General features: G+C 46.1%; 1 non-coding gene across 1 annotated transcript; it reads right to left on the reverse strand.

The window, feature by feature from the left end:
- Positions 1 to 373: 373 nt before the first annotated feature.
- On the reverse strand, positions 374 to 446 carry TRNAT-AGU (transfer RNA threonine (anticodon AGU)). The gene has a single exon. It is a non-coding gene; the product is annotated as a tRNA-Thr (tRNA).
- Positions 447 to 15,348: the final 14,902 nt, after the last annotated feature.

Here is a 15,348-nt window from a genome sequence, read left to right on the forward strand (position 1 = left end):
TGAACTATGGAAACATAATTTCATTGTTGTGCTGAAGTATGCAGAGATGAACCAGAGCTGACTGAGTATCCAGCAGCCATCTCAGATTCACTCATAAAGGAGCTTTGCAATGTTTGTGGGATTCGTATGGCTTTAAATCTCATTGTTACTTTTTTCCTATCTCCAATTCTTGTACTTCAATAACATTTGAATATTCAAGGATTTAGATCTGACCATTGCTATTTCTCTCCACTTATTATTCGGTGTAGGTGCTCTATGATGTTTGCATTTCACTTAGGCTGGAATGGATACTGATGAAAATGATGTGAGCAGTGTTTTGGGAAAAAGCAGAAAGACAAAGCTGCTGGATCTTCAGGAGGCACAGATCCTCCCCAGGCTCCAGTGAGATTTGAACTCACGACCCCTGGTTTACTAGACCAGTGCTCTAACCCCTGAGCTATGGAGCCTCTGGGTGTCCCATCATTTTTTGCTTCCAAACATTTCATATAGTAATTTTCTCAGTTAATTCTGGAGCATAACCAAAACCTGCTTTGCCGGGAAGAGCTGTTCCAAGGATTCTCTCATCTCTTTCCAAATGGCTCTAGCAGAAATCAGTCACAAAAGTAGTAACATACCATGTCAACCCATACCTGTTTTTTACTCTTCTTCAGCTCATCCCAGCAAGGACATCAAGAACCAACCAAGTAGCTTGGGAAAAGTTTACTTTTGATTAACAAACAATAAATAATATTTTCCTTCTTTGCAGTTGTTGCACTAAGTTATCAAACTGGGAAGTTAAGCTTCTAAAAAATAGAAGTGGGATTCTTTGTATCCCACTACTTTCCTTTGGAAATTGGCTCTGTGTTTGCTTTTCTCCTCTCTGCCCTTCAAACATGTCAGTGCTTTCTTTGGAGTCCAGGATGTGCTTCAGGCACTGTGGCTGATGTGTGCACTATCACATTTCTAAGTTATTCTTTGGCATCTGAATTTTCAGTGTTTTCCTCCTTCCTGTAGTTTCATTCCTCACTGAAGGCAGTCAGAACATAAAAAAAACACTCCCACCCTTCATTCCCTTTCCTCCCTCATTAATCCTCTGATTAGACATCAAGAGCCTCAGGTGCCACTAGTTCAGTGTTGCTATCAACAAGGAGTGTTTTTCTGTTGGTTTACATTTGCATGGCACAGCTCTGTGCTTCTGTCCAACCCTTGTCTGGACTTTTTGACAAAGGACTGGTTGGATTGGATTTAACCAGGGAGTGAGATTCCTCAACAAAACTGCTTCACACATCCAAAGTTACTGGATGATATTTCATTGGGATGTGTCATTTCTTTGGAGAATCCTCCAAAGTGCACACACACAGCAGCGGTAACAGGTATCTCGTGCCTCTTTCTTACTTCTCTTACTTCTGTGGAGTCTGGACTTGTTCCATTTGTGGCAACACAACACAGAAGTCACAGCCTGCTGGGATGTGTGAATGGTTTATTTTTTTCTTTTTGCTAGAGAATTCTTTGCTTTGGACTCACTGCTGATTTTCAGAACCATGATGGCTGTCAGTCATTGGGGTCCTGGTCATCACGTTGTTGTTCAGCATGTTTGCATCATGCGCCATCACGAAGCTCCAGCAGGTGCTTGAATGCGGGGAAAGGGGATGTTCAATGCCAAGAATTTTGCAAATACAGCGTGCATTTTCTGCCTCCTCCTATCCTCAGCATCCTGACCTTTCACATGTTCTGTGCTCTAAGCTACAGCTTTGCAGCTTTACAGCCAGTCATTCGACATGATGGCTTTCTCTGTTAAAACCAAAGGCAATTAAATCAGAAAAGAAATTCCCTTCAAAGGGGGATAACATCTGCATCAAGTCTTTCCAGGCAGTGGAAGCACCATCCTGAAGAGGCCGGTTGTGCTCAGGCATGGCCAGGACAGTGGCCTTACAAAGGAGGCTGAGCTGCAAGTGGCTGGATGCACGCTGCTCCCTGCACAGCAGTGCTCAGCTCTGGGCAAACGGATCCCGTGGCTGCAGCCACACTTAGTGCACGAGGCCAAATGAGCATCAGGCTCAAGTCTTGCCTCCAATTTTCCTTGTGTCTGTTAGTTCAAAGCCAGGTTCCATAGTAACCAAACATTTTTTATATTTTTCCAAGTGGTTTAATTTCCTCTGCAGCTCTGCTGTGATGGATTTTTGACAATGCGGATGTACCAGAGTGCTTTGGGTGAGTCAGACTTTAAACAAACCTTCATTTGTGCAGCACCGGCCAGAGCTGAAGATGGAAAACAAATGTGATGGCCTGCATGGTGGGAAATCAAACTGTGTGAATTCCACTTTTGAAACCTTTCTTTCCTCCTTATGTCTGAAAATCCTCTCACAGAGCAGCTAAAGCCTCACTTGTGCTGTGTGATGTTCATTAGCTGCCTTGCTATTCCTCCTCCCCTACTCTCCCTGCTGGTCCCTGTCCTATTGCTCTCCCACCTGACACTCACCATCTCCTACCCTGGACATCTCCATGTCTCCTGAGCCTTTTCTTTTGCATCTTTCTCAAGGCCACTGTGACCTTTTTCTCTGATGAGGCTGTGGCTCCAAATTTGCCCCCCTTATCTGTCACTGAACCTGTCCACCCAAAAGAGGCAGCACGGAAGATGCTGCAAGGGTGAAGCTATCTTTGGGGATAGAGGAGGATGTTATCGTTTCATGTGGGTTCAGAAAACTGCAGGACCTGCTGAGGTCTACATATATCTGATATTTGCAAGAAGTTGGTGCATCCCTTCAGCCCCTTAATTAATGGGTCCCAAATATAAATCAAAGCACAGCAAACAGCAGGAGAAACCATGCAGCTTTCTGAGCCATTGCAGACAGTGCCTGAGCTGCAGAGCTGCAAAAGCTGCCAGAGTTACAAAACAGCTCAGGAGCATGGGAGCAGTGTGACTGATCATGAACCACCTGCAGAACTCTGGCCAGGCAGGACAGAAACCTGATGCACCAGCCTGAATTTTCATTTTTAAAATGCATAACACAGCAAAGGCATGGAAGGGGAGCTGTTTGCATGAGGATGTGCTCAGAGGCAAGGTCAGAGCTGGGAGAGCTGCACTGCAGCATCTGAAGCCAGTGCTGCTTATCCATACGTGCTCCAAAGGCATGTGATGATCATTTAGCCCGCAGAAGAGAGGTTCTAAGCCAATCTGGGTCTTTTTCCATTATCTGACTTAATTTGGGGCTTCTTTCCTACCTATTTTTTCTCCTAAACTGCTTCTCTCCTTCTGTGTTTTGTGCTTTCTTGGACCCTTAACCTGGCTATAGAGGTTTTGGGAGCAAACTGGAGGGATCCTTTGCCCAGATGCTAAAGTAGTGAGGCAGCTGTGGTCAGTCAGTGCAGAAAAGTTTCAATCTCTCCAATGATAAATGGAGAAAACAGTGATTTGACTGTTGCTTTATCCATGGGCAGAGACTGCATCTTCTCTGGCTGTAGGCAAAACAGAACTTCCGGGTGCTCATGGAAATGAGCAGAGACAATCAATTAAAATGGAGGGATTTATAGACTTTAAGTTATTAACAGAGTAATTAAGTAGTGTTTAATCAAATGAGATGATGGGAATGCAGACCTGAAATACAAATCCTGGCAGCAGAGCCCCTGTCAGTCAGTGATAGCAAGGGTAGAAACAACAGCACAAAGGCAGGGCAAGCTAATGCAGATATGCCTGGCTTCTTCTGCCTGGCAAGAAGCAAGGTGCACTGAAGTTACATGAGTGTGTTGAAGCTCAGCTAGTCAGTAGCAAATCCTTAAGCATCTGAGGGATAAACCTGTAAAAGAAGTTGGGTCCAGATAATGGAAGCTGAAGGCAACATCTGGGCTGGTTGGTGGGGTCTTGCCAGGGAGCTGGATGGTGTCTGCACCTTCACGGGTCTGTGCAGGCCACCATGCTGCATGGAAAAATCCAGCTGATGTCTGCCCCAGCATAATAAATAAATAAATTAATAAAACTGAAATTGGAGCCATTTCTTGCTGTAGAGTAGCTTTTTACCAAGCCCTTGCATCAATGAGATGCTTTTTTTGATGCTTTATTAAGCAAAAGATCATCTCTTGGTAAGCCCTCAGGATGCCAATTCAAAGAAACAGACTGGTTTGAATGGTCTGTGTGTGACTGACCACTTTTCAAAGTCTAAGCTTCAAGCTGGGGATGAAATACTGGCAAAAATGGAGTAAATGTGGAGAGAACAAGAAGCAAAGGGAGTGAAACAGAGCTTAATGTGTAGCATTTGATCAAACATTGGATAACAAGAAACCCTAACATCCCCACACGTACTAGTGTAAAAGTGGTAAATATGAGCCATCCCAGGCTGGCTGGGAGACCTCACATCCAGCCTCCACCTCAGTGCTGTGCACTTGGCTGTCACTTGGATGATTCCCAGGCAGAGGAGAAAGCAAGTTCCTTCCCCACAGAGCCACTTGCACACCACGCTTTGGGGCCTTCACGTCAAAGAGGCAAGTCCTGCAGAGCTGGGGTAGAAAAGTCCTGTCTGGGGTACCTGGAATTTAAGAGCAGTGCTTATGGAGACGGTCAGCCTGGGGGAAATCAGGGAGAGGATGGTCATGGTCCGTGAAGCCCTTAGGCACCAAAAGGTCTCATGGCAGGGGGAAATGTACAGCAGCAATGAAAGAGGATGCTGAGTTTCAGGGTCTTAGTTGGAAGATGCACAAGGAAAAACATCAGTACAAAGGGTTAAAGGGTGACTCAGAAAAAGCCACATTGTATCTATTATTCCTGGTCTTTTTGTGGAAGAAAATTGCTCTCTTTGAAAGAAATCGGAAATTAAGACTGTCCATCCTCCCAAGCATAGAAAAACACAAACCCTCATTAGGTGGGCTGAAAAGCAATTCTCGGGCCTTTATCCGACAAGCTAAGAGCACGACTCTGTCTATAGCATCTAGGGAGAAATGACGAATTACCTGGCATGGGTTCAGCGCCTGAGCTTGGCATTGGGTAAGCACACAAAGAAGCTTGAAGCCAATCAAATAACTTTGTACAAACCCTGCCGAAAGCAACCCTTTGAGGGATACAGTGAGGACATAACACCAATAAAATAATTCTGAACTTCCCATGCAGGAACATGTGCTTGGAGCACGGTTTACAAGAGCAGCTGGGCTCGTAGCATGGGAACACATGGCTGAGCCATGAGAGACACTGGCTGGAAGAAGGAAATAGGGGAAACAGTTTGGTACAGGCTGTTTCAGACACTGCTTTGAACAATAATATGGTTTGAATGTGTACAGATGCTGGGAGCACTTTGATGAGAAATAAATGCTTCTGGTAATAAAAAGTGCTGGAGTGGTGTGAATGAGAAAGGTTTGCTGGTGCAGTACTGTTGGAAAGGCTGCTTCATTGCTTTCCCACTGCAACTGCATTTCTCAAAATCAGTGTTCCCTGAGATACTTTGATATTTTTACCTCGGTGCTAGGCCCTTGCAGGGCCATGAGCTGTTCTGGAAAGCAGTCACCACTGCTGGCTGACTTGCACATAGGTCGCTGACACAGCAGGGGCTGCTGCTGCCACCCCTGTGCTTCAGCTCCCATCAGCACCAGGCACCAGACATGCTGGTGCTGTGCCCAAGCAGCTGGGGCTGTCTCCTGGTTCAGTGCCCGTGTGATCTCTGCCACCACTCCGGAAGCCTCCCCTGGCACAGCTCCTGCTCTGCGCCAGCTCCAGCAGGTAACAGGGGGCTGCTGAGGCCTGCCCCAGGCCACGCAGGGTGTTTGTAGCTCACCTTGGGGCAGCGCTCCCCGCAGGATTATACCTACATCCTCAGATGAAGTGTCTGGAGGATGCAAGACTTGCAGCTGCTTCTTTTTTTACCACGAACACTTCTGCAAGTAGCTTATTTTCCACGGCCTATAGGAAAATCTGCCTCTTTCATAGATTCAGCAGATTCTACTCCTGTTGGACAAGTAATGTTAGTCCATCCCAGGCTTTCTCCTTGTTGGAAAACTGTGATAATCGTCTACCAGCTGGTAAAAGATTGCCAGCTGTACTGTGGTGGTGCAGCTAGGATCACTAGCAAAGCACACATGAGCACCTGCCTTACTGCGCAGGCTGTGTGAACTGAAGCAAGACTTATTTATTTCTGTGTCTCCTGCACTGCTGGAAGAGTTCTTCTGAGGGCCTCTGATGGGAATGCTGCTGTGGAAAGTAAAGAATACTAGAAGGAATAATAATTGCTAAAAGAGACATAAATGTTAATCTGTCTGGTAGGTTCCTGCTGTGCAGACAGCCACTGCTGCCAGCAGGCTTGGTGATAAAGGAATTTTCTGCTGGTGGAGTCCGAAGGATCTGAAATATCTGGCCCCTAAGCCCTTCCACACAGTGCCTTGGCCAAGTCCTTCTGAAAGGATTGTCCAGGGTGATTATGAAAAGACTGTTAATGGAGGCATCAGTGCAGGATTTTCTTGTTCAGTGTGAGCTATGTTTATGAGAAACTGTCTCTGGATTTGTGTTTTGTTGTCTGTGTGATGGACTGCCTGAATCTAAGCTGCATTTATGGTTTGGCTTCAACTCCAAGAAGCACTTGATTATCAAAAAGATATAAAGTTCTTCCCCAGCATTTCTGCAGGAGATGTTTCTTCAGTTCAAAATCAGCACTAATAGATTATATTAGTGCCAAGCACAAATACAGGCTGGGCAGAGAATGGATTGAAAGCAGCCCTAATGAGAAGGACCTGGGGGTGTTGGTTGATGAGAAGCTCCACAAGAGCCAGCAATGTGTGCCTGCAGTCCAGAAAAACAACTGTATGCTGGGCTGCACTAAAAGTAGCATGGCCAGCAGGGCGAGGGAGGTGATTTTCCCCCTCTGCTCTGCTCTCATGAGACCCCACCTGGAGCCCTGTGTTCACCTCTGGGGCCCCCAGCACAAGAAGGACAGGGAATTATTAGAGCAAGTCCAGAGGAGGCCATGAGGATGATCAAGGGACTGGAGCACCTCTGCTATGGGGACAGGCTGAGGGAGCTGGGGTTGTTCAGCCTGGAGAAGAGAAGGCTCCGGGGAGACCTTACAGCGGCCTGCCAGTGCCTAAAGGGGGCTGCAGAAAGCTGGGGAGGGACTATTTGCAGGGTGTGGAGTGATAGGACAAGGGGTGATGACTTTAAACTAAAAGAGGGTAGGTTTAGATTAGATATAAAGAGGAATTTCTTTACTCTGTGGGAGGTGAGGCCCTGGCCCAGGCTGCCCAGAGGAGCTGTGGGTGCCCCATCCCTGGCAGTGCCCAAGGCCAGGCTGGATGGGGCTGGGGGCAGCCTGGGCTGGTGGGAGGGGTCCCTGCCCATGGCAGGGGTTGGAACTGGATGGGCTTTAAGGCCCCTTCCAACCCAAACCATTCTAGGATTCTTATGATACTGCGATTCTATGTGTGAGCACAATGCTCAGTTGGGCTGTTGACATAGCTTTACTTTTCTTCTGGAATAGATCCTTTGCCTCCTTCATGCAGCAAGATGTAGAAGCCATCCTGCTGTCAGGCAGGATTTGGCACGTACCTAGGAGCAGTCTTGGTGAAGCTGGTTGCTTGGGCTCTGACACGCAGCCCACCCTGTCCAGCTATTGTTAGCTATTAAATTAGGATAAAGATAATTTAGTGCGAGATGGTAACATGGTGGCAACTGTGATGGTTGAGGAATTCAGCAGGGTGGGGTTTGGAAACTTAACACAATTGCACAATTTGGGGTTAAAATGTTTATTTCTTATTGTCTTTCTATGCCAGCAACCCCCTTCTGGCTGAGATGTTTATCTAATACAGTTGGCTCCTCCAGTTCTCACGACTGATTTTTGCCCTGGTCAACCCTGTCATGCTGGCTACTATTTGCTTGGGGAGCATTATGCATTGCAGTTACCCATATTGACTGTTTTAACTTAAACTTTATCTTTTTAGCTGCAACAAAATTAAATACTACCTGACTGTTTTGGCAATAGCAGTCTAAGGATAGATCCCCAATGCTTGTTGCAGATTCCAAGCACTGGAAAAAAATCTTTCAGGTTATTTCTCCTATTAGATGGTTCCTGTCTGCATGCCTGTTTTTTTTATGATCCAGACTGTCTGATATTGCTGTGGAGTTGTCCTAGTTTTACCTACGAGATGCGGAGTATGAAAAGCAAAACACGGCAGTTAGAATGCTTCTGCTTTTCATGGAAAATAAAAGCTTCCACTGTGTTCTTTGCTTTTACCCAGAGATCAGGGAAATTGCTACAAAGTGGAAATGTTTGTGTATGACAAATTAGACCTTATTGGCATGGATCATGGATAATTTTAGCAATCTTCAAAAATATATTCTTTAAAAAAGTCATATAAAGGGAATCACAGGACAGTGACCTGCTGCTGCTATGTAAAGGCGAAAGCTCAGTAATGGGCAGCATCTCTTGCAATAAAGCAACAAAACAAAGCTCAGATGTTTGTTTTCCGCAGCTGGAAAGATCCATCCTGAAGTAACAGCATGCTTTGGTAACATTATTTACAGGGCTATTTATCTACAGCAAAAGAAATTGTTACATCACGTTGATTTTTCTGGCAAACCAACAATAACAGCCTACTGGAGCCCAGCTTTCAACTCAAATCTTGCGATACTGTTGATGAGAGACCACCTCATCATCCAAACAAAGGCTTGAAAATGTGATGGACTATGTAAATGGCATGTACAGACCCCAGTAATCATTCTATCAAAAGCTGGTAAGTTGTATATACAATCAATTATAAGAAACCCATCAATTTTCAGCAGCATATTTGATCTGATGCATGGAGAAGAAAAAACACATTTTGCTCTTGTACTTGGAGCCATAGCTGAAAGAGGTTTTTTTTTTTTGGTTGTTGTTGCTTTGTTTTGTTTTAGATCATTCTGACAATAGGAAGATGAAGCTAGCTGAGTGAAAGCTGAAAAAGTAAATGCAATATTACATGGGCACGGAGCTGCTCCTGGCCTTAAAATGAACCTTGACGTTTGGGTTTACTCTCCTGCACTTGCCCTGCCTGCTGGTGCTTGTGAGGAGCCAAGATGCAACCATTTCCTTAAAGTTGCTGGTTTCCTTTAATGTACCCTTGTAAAAGTTTTTTTTTCTTGTTTGTTTGTTTGGATTGAGTAAGAGTTCAAGCTCTGCAAAAATTGTCTGATGTTTGGAATAAACATCTTGCTGCAAGGGTGCCCATTCTGTTCCCCGTGCTGAGAGAACAAGAGTCATTTCTGGAATGCAGCTGCCCCTCTCAGGCTGCTGTAACTTCTCCCTGGAGTCCCCCTTGGAATACAAAGCTGGCCGAAATTTTACCCTTGACCCACTTCAGATTAGCAAAGAGTAAAATCTGACTTTTTCGGAGAACTTAATGTAGCCGTTAGTGCCGGTTAGGCCTAGAGAGATTAGCAAGCACCAGTCAAATGCTGCCTTTCCAAGAATTGTCAAGAACACTTTCGAAACTTAAAAAAAATATATATTTCTTAGTATCATATTAACCACTTCCAGCCCCCCAAGGGGTTTGTGCTCTAGCTGGCACCTTCTGCAAGCCATCTTCATTTAACAGGTCCCTCAGCTCCATCCCACTCCGTGGGCACCCCCTGCTCTCTCCATGGGCACCCCCAGCTCTGTCCAAGGGCACCCCAAACCCTGTCATGCCAAGGGCCTGCAGTGAGCCCAGGGCCACCACTCTGGGCAGATGGTGCCCAACACACAAAGGGCCTGATGGCCCCCTGGTCCCGAGGGGGTTGGCAGAGCCACCGCCTCTAACGAGTTCTGTCATTGTCTGGGAACAAAACCTCAGCTAATGGCAGCCATTAGCACCTGTCAGCACAACAGCCCATAACAGAGGAGGATGTTTTATAGACAGATGCCCTTAATTACAGATGAGTTGCTAAGCTACAGGCACTTAACCATTTCTGAGCCATGACAAATCCCCCAGTGCTCCTGTTAGCTGCCGAAGAAAAATGACTTCAGTTTATTGAGTAAGTCTCGGTGCTCATCTACATGTTAATCATAACAGAAGAAATAAAAGCAGTTTCCTGTCCTCGGGATAAGGGACGCAGTATATCACAGCCTTTCATGCAGTAATTGCTAGGATAGGTTAATAATGGAAGTGCATAAAAATACAGATTTACACTTCTGTTCTGATGTAACTACTTTAGCAGATGCAGATGTACAAGCTGTACTGCTTTACGGCTGCAAAGCACAGTATTTCAGTGAGAAAATAAGCAAATATTGCCACTGTGTCACAAATGAGACCCATCAGTGTAAATCATACAAACTGGAACATGGTGAGACTTCCATGCTGGTCCCTGGCAGCATCTGTATTCCATCCCCATTCATCTCTTCTTCAACAACTCTGCTTGCTGAGGCTCAGACGGGAAAGCACCGTACCACTGATAGTTCAAATACTCATCACATCTCTGTAGGGAAAAAAATAAAATAAAGCAAATGGGAAGACTAAATGTCAGTAAGGAGTGTTTTATGATAAAATATCCTTTGTCTGGATCCAGCAAACTGTCTGCTTTCTTGCAAATATAAGCCAGTAAGAAATAAGAACAAGGGGATGGGGAGCTCAGCAGCCCCTGGGTCCTGCAGGAAACTCTTGGCCCTGTGACTGGATAACTCTCCCTGTAAAACTGCAGAGGTGAAGCTGAACGCAATGGCAAAGTCTCCCACTTGCACTGGTGACCTTCACATTGCTGCTCTACAAAACACAATGTAAAGCAGGAAACCAGCACAGATGGCCTAATTCAAAGCTACACACTGTAATGTGCTGTGAGATTTACACTGTGTTAGGGGTGATCCCGCACACCTCCAGCTGCCTGACAGTGGGGATCTCTCATACTGTTTCATTTCCAGGAGACTCGCTCTGGAGTGTTACTGTAACAGCATCACATGGCAAGTTTGCAAAATTAAAGTAATTTCAAGAGGGTACTTAAAACTGTGCATTGTAAGAATCTCGTTGGAATGCAGTGGTGTTGCCCTGAGACATTTGCTCAGGTCTGGTTCACAGAGAGCAGTTGAGAACAGTTTAGTGACCAAAGGGATGGGATGTGACAACAGGAATTTGTTTGATACAAACTGCACCATGAGACCACCAGACAAGGCACCCTTTGTTGTGCCTTGGTCAGGATTCATTCATTGTTGCATGTTGATTGCTGCCTGGGCAATGCTGATGATATTGCAAGGTAGGAGAGAGCTGCAACAGAAAGGATGTGCAATTAGCGCTGGGTGAGCTTGACTCAATACTCATGGAAAAGAGTGGGTCCATGACTCACACGCTGCTGTGGCTGAAGTTATAATTCACTGGGCCTCAGTATGGACCCTTGGGTAATGCTCTTATTACTCCATATCAACCAGATGTAGAACAATTGATTCCTGAATAAATATCTGCACTCTGGATTATTGAAGTTCCTGAAGGTATCACCTGTCCTAGCTACTCTCAGGCGAACAAGTAGGATTCAGGAAACTGATGTTCATCCAGAATGACCAGAGTCATGTAGAGGATGTCTTCTGGGTGCCCTCAGGAAACAATCCCTGAAATCTCTTTCCTATCAACCCCTCTGGCAGTATACAGCCTCATTTCTGGTCTTATACTGAGCAAAACTCTCTCTGGGTCTCTTGGAAAGGCTGTCATTCATTATCTTTCAGGACATTAAAAAGAACCACCAGCACGTTTCCTTTTCTTCATATTTGGACCATTCTAATGAGCCTATTAAAAACAAAATAAGCAAAAAACTTCAGCACACCTGAATAGCTGGTAGGAATGAAAAAGCTAAAGGAGCGTTTGCTTTGACTCTATTTGTTTAATTGGTTGCTCAGAGTTCAGTGGTTTGCAACTGAATCCATTGTTAATCCTGTCAATTAGAAGATAACATGTTGCAAGAAGCACCCCAGACTTTCCATGGTTTAATGTGTGCTGTTCACACCATTAAATCTGTGCTTGAGGGGGTCTGGCTTGTATTCATGTGGACAAGCAACATCTGGGGACAATTAAGTCATCTGAATATCTGCCCTTGAGTTTGGGGAAATGTCTTTCTGAGAGATACATTAGCTGCTTTGTCCAAAGTTTATGCAACATGCTGGAAGTGCCCAAAATCCAGTGCTTTTTCTTTGTCAATATCACGTTGTGGTTTGGGTGACTGTTAGCAAGGAACCACTGCATCTGTCTTTCTCTTCCGCAATCCCTTGTAAATAAATAAATTTAGTTAAGTAATAAAGTCATTTAGAAATATGTTAATAAATAAAGTATTTTAGAGGATTTAATGAGCAAAGCATGGCAGCAAATGAAATGTGTCTTGCTCAAAGTCATCAGGCTTAAATTGTGGGGAAGAGACAAGGCACTTTTCATGAGAAAAGTCAAGTATCAGATATTGCTCTCTGGGATATGCCCTTGCAGTCCTTCTGACTTGAGTAGGGTTACCCGGGGCAAGCTAAGAGCAAAGGTTGTTCTCTAAACCAGAAAGAGCATGGTGATCTGTGACCTCTCTTTTTGTGGGTGCAGCCACCAGTGAATAGACAGGGTAATTTTAGCACAAATGACCAAGCTTACAATGAGCCAGCTACAAAATAAACACTCTAGGGACTAACCTGAAATCAATAACTCTTCACACATGTAAAGAAGCAGATGGTGTCTAAACCAATTACAAGGTACTTAGGGGTGTTTGCCTATTGTTCAAACGACAAGGTGATGGGATTGCAGGGGTCTTAATATCTCTATTTAGATGACCTCTGAAATGCTGATCATTCTAACAGCTGAGATTCAATATGTTGCCTTGTGCAAGATGAGCTTAGGTCAGCTGTGGCCTACACTTGCAGTTGAGCCCTTCCAGAAGGTCTTCCAGATGACTGCATGAGATAAAGGCTTCTCTGCAGAGACAGAGGAGGGCGGAGAGAGTGTCACACGCTTTACGGTCAGTGTGTGGACTTGGTGTGTCAGGCTTTTCATTTTGTTCCTCATGCCTTGGAAAGGCTGGTAGGGTGCACTTAAATGTTGTGTAGCTGGAAGGTGCTGGAGCTTTAGGGAATGTATCATTGGGTTCCCATACCAGCTTCCACAGAGAAACTTTTCTGTTGAGTTGCCTGCTGGGGTGGGTCTATTACTGTGTTATGGGATAGAAATGTTTCCTTTCTGCAGCAGGTTATTGTGGGATGACAGGAACTGCAGTAGCATGAATGCAAAATCTGAGTTAGAGGCAGGGTTTTTATACAGGTCCCAAATATTACAGTGTCTGTGTGTGTGTGAAGGAGCTTTTGGACATCACAGCAGTATGTGCTGAGTGGCAAGTTGCTACCAGGTCCCAGAAAAGCAGGTGAAGGCAGCTCCAGCCAAGTAAGCCAGGCTGCGGTCACACAACTGGGGATGCAGCTTGTCTGATTGCAACTGGGAATAGGGCTCTGTGCAGGCTCCCATCTCCCTGACAGCACGCTGCTGTTGGGGTGCTTTGTCTTCTTGGGCAGCCCTATCTGGCTGCCACAGCCTCATCGCAGTGCGTTGGTTTCAGTGCTCAAAGAAACGTAGTCTGGGAGCAGATCTGCAGACCCTAAAACCATTTGGCCCCTGAGCTATAATGAGGCAGAGGAGGGCAGTCACTTTCTAACTGCATACAGAGCAGTATTGCTCTATTAGAATTACTTATTTGAGCAGTAATTTAAAAAATTCCATTTCAATTACATGTGGTGCGGTCCTTTATTTTCATTCCAGACCTTTATTATTTTGTCTCTCATTTATGAAATAAGTCTTCAAAGGTAGAAAGACAGACTTTCTGAATCCAGTTTGCCCTTTAATGGGTCTCGAAAAGCCAATGGTGCTTTGCTCTTCCAGCCCTCCAGGCTCCAAGAGCTGGGGTCTGGCTGACACGGATGGCAGCTATATGCGTGCTTTGCTCATTAAATGCAGATGAGATGGAAGCTCCCCCTTTTCTTGTTGAATGGTCAGGATCCAGCTAGCTACGAGCCCCTTGTGCTGCTAAGGCAGGGCCAGTCCCCTCCAGACACAGCAGTCATTGGCATGGCAAGCTCATTAAAATACAGCTGGATCTCAGACCTGTCACTTTGTGCTGATCCCCTTTGTGAAGGAAATAGTATCTTGCACTTGTCTGCCCCCATTCAGAAGATGTCAGAGCTCTCCATGCTGACTGAGCATGGTGCCACTGAGCATGGTGCTGACTGAGCAGTGGTGCCATCAGCAGGCCTCTGGTGGCCTGGCGCCAGGGACTGGAAAGCCTGCCGCCCTGTCTTGGCTGAGTCCTGGGCTTTTCTGCTTCGCAAGAACTACCTTCCTCCTATCCAGGTGACTAAACAGGAAACTAATCACAGAATCACAGACTGGTTGAGTCTGGAAAACACCTCTGGCCCAAGCTCTGCCCCAGCAGGGCCACCCAGAGCAGGGTGCCCAGCACCATGTCCAGGCGGCTGGGGAAGGTCTCCAAGGAGGGGACTCCACAATCTCTCTGGGCCTCACCTGTGCTAGTGCCCTGTCATCTGCAAAGCACAGAAGGGCTGCCTGGTGTTCAGCCAGAACTTCTTGTGTTTGTGCACACTGCCCCTTGTCCTGTCACTGGGCACCACTGATACTTCTTGTGTGGGAGCCATGTCATACAGTTCCTTGTGAAAGAAGATCTAGTAGCAAAGGACAGAGCCACCCAGCTAGGAGCAGTGAGGGGCTGGCCAAGCCAAGGGGACCTGGGTGTCTAGGCCATGTTCTGACCCACTGTGCACTCTCCAAGTTCAGGGGCCCTACTGCTTTTCTTAGGACACTCTTGCATGCCCTCTGTAATGGGCAATCCTTCACCTCTGTATGTTGCTCATGGCCTGAGAACATGCTTGATGGAGCAGAATCCTGAGCAGCCCTTGGATACTCTGCTACAGAGCTAAAATCCTTAGTATTTCCCCCTTCCCACCCGGTCAAAAGTGCCCAAGGCTCTCTTAGTACTAGGCAAGGCTGGGTGTCAGAGACACTGCCCCCTGGCATGTTTTAACCTTTGGCCTTGGGGCTAAAGGTTGGGTTGGCTGTGTTGTACCATCAGCCTGCTGAAGGGTGCCTGCATCCTTTGGGTGTGATGGGACTAACCCCTCTTCTCCACTCATCCCCCTTGGACATGGTGGGGAATACAGAGGTCACAAGCAAAAGCTGAGGCCAACATGAGTGAGCAGTCTGCAAGCTGGCTGGGTAGGAAAGGAAGTCCTCATGGTTGTGGCATTGTCTCTGCAACTCTGATCTCATCTTTACCATCCCAACTTCTGCTTTCTCAACAGAGACTCCAGAACATCCCAGGAAATGTCTGATGGTTCAGGCAGGAGCCTGTGCATCTGTGTCCTGTAACTGAGAGACCAGAAGCAGGCACCTATCTGGATGGAGGAAGGTCCCCTGGAGCTCTTCCCCCAGAGC

This window comes from Cygnus atratus, chromosome 19 (assembly GCF_013377495.2).
Source record: "Cygnus atratus isolate AKBS03 ecotype Queensland, Australia chromosome 19, CAtr_DNAZoo_HiC_assembly, whole genome shotgun sequence".
Classification (NCBI taxonomy): domain Eukaryota; kingdom Metazoa; phylum Chordata; class Aves; order Anseriformes; family Anatidae; genus Cygnus; species Cygnus atratus.